Raw genomic sequence first — 1,213 nt, 5'->3', positions numbered from 1 at the left:
ACTCACCTCAGCCTCCCAAAGGCACGGGATTACAGGCTGAGCCACCGAGCCCGGCCTTAACTTCTTTATAATGACTTACTGCCCAGGAGTCAGATCACTGGGGGTCACAAGACTTGTAACATCCCTAATTGCTACTGTCAACCTCTGTGATATTTTTCAGACTTTACATTTTGGTGACCAACTGGCCCCACCCGTGACCCGTACCAAGGAGGTGACTCTCCCTGTCCTGATTCCCACTGCTCTGCCCAGAAAAACAGCTTCAATTGTGACTTCATTCCCAGTCAATTAGCAGTGCCCGTTCCCTAACCCCCTGACTGCCAATTTTTTTTTTTTTTTTTGAGTCAGTGCCTCACTCTGTCGCCCAGGCTGGAGTGCAGTGGCACGATCACAGTGATGAGGGCTCACAGCAGCCCCGATTTCTTGGGGTCAGGTGATCCTTCCATCTCAGCATCCCGAGTAACTGGGACTACAGGCGCACGCCATCATGCCAGCTAATCTTTTGATTTTTTTTTTTTTTTTGAGCAAGAGTTTCACTCTGTTGCCCAGGCTGGAGTGTAGTGGCACGCTTACGGTGCCACAAAAATAATTTGGCACTGCCGGGTGCAGTGGCTCATGCCTGTGATCCCAGCACTTTGGGAGGCTGAGACAAATGAATTGCTTGAGCCCAGGAGCTCAAGACCAGTCTGGGCTACAGAGTAACCTTGGCTCTACAAAAAAAATCAAAAGGTCGGGCTCAGTGGCTCAGCCTGTAATCCCAGCACTTTGGGAGGCCGAGGCGAGTGGATTGTCTGAGCCCACGAATTCGAGACCAGCCCGGGCAATTTGACGAGACCTTGTCTCTACAATAAAATGAAAAATAGCCAGGCATGGTAGCTCACACCTGTAGTTCCGGCTACTCGGAACACTGAGGTGGAAGGATCGCTGGAGCCCAGCAGGTCGACACTGGGGTGGTCGTGAGCCTGTGTGCCACTGCATTCCAGCCTGGGCAAAGGAGTGAGACTCCAACTAAAAAAAAAAAAAAAAAGAAACGCTAAAAAACACACAATGTTAAATGATTTTGTGGGGCCACATTTCTAACTGTCTTGAGCTGCATGTATCCATGGGCCACGGGCTGGACGTACCCAGCCTACAGTTTTACAGAAAAATGTGCAGGAGACCGAGGTCTCCAGGATGTAAGCTTCATCAATCTCAGCTGGGAGTAGTGGCTCATGAC

Source organism: Carlito syrichta, unplaced genomic scaffold (genome assembly GCF_000164805.1).
Source record: "Carlito syrichta isolate Samal-C Ts95f unplaced genomic scaffold, Tarsius_syrichta-2.0.1 Scaffold288214, whole genome shotgun sequence".
Taxonomy (NCBI): Eukaryota; Metazoa; Chordata; class Mammalia; order Primates; family Tarsiidae; genus Carlito; species Carlito syrichta.
Note: the sequence above shows the minus strand (reverse complement) of the source record.